Genomic DNA, 272 nt, shown 5'->3' on the forward strand with positions numbered 1-272 from the left:
GATGCTCAGGCAGGGAGGGAGCTGAGCCCCGCGGCAAGCCCCGAGACCTGCGGCAAGGAGCAAGCGTACGGCACGAGCTCTTGCCAATGCTGGCCCAGCGAGCAGCACCCACAAACGCACCCCCGTTTTGCTCTGCAGGCAGTTCTTCACCCCCCTGGGTTAACCCCCCGGGTGGGGGTCGGGATGCTGCTGGGTTTGGGGATGTCAGGGGTGAGGATGCTCCTGGGTTTGGGGACGTCAGGGGGCGGGATGCTGCTGGGGTTGGGGACGTC

General features: G+C 66.9%; 1 protein-coding gene across 1 annotated transcript in view; it reads right to left on the reverse strand.

Moving 5' to 3' along the window:
* The window catches only part of RLTPR (RGD motif, leucine rich repeats, tropomodulin domain and proline-rich containing), a gene marked incomplete at its 3' end in the record, with an annotated part of 22,431 nt that overhangs the window by 4,268 nt on the left and 17,891 nt on the right, over positions 1-272 (reverse strand). The gene's annotated exons all lie outside the window — the stretch shown is intronic.

The sequence above is a fragment of the Charadrius vociferus genome, unplaced genomic scaffold (assembly GCF_000708025.1).
Source record: "Charadrius vociferus isolate BGI_N301 unplaced genomic scaffold, ASM70802v2 scaffold1429, whole genome shotgun sequence".
NCBI classification, from domain to species: Eukaryota; Metazoa; Chordata; class Aves; order Charadriiformes; family Charadriidae; genus Charadrius; species Charadrius vociferus.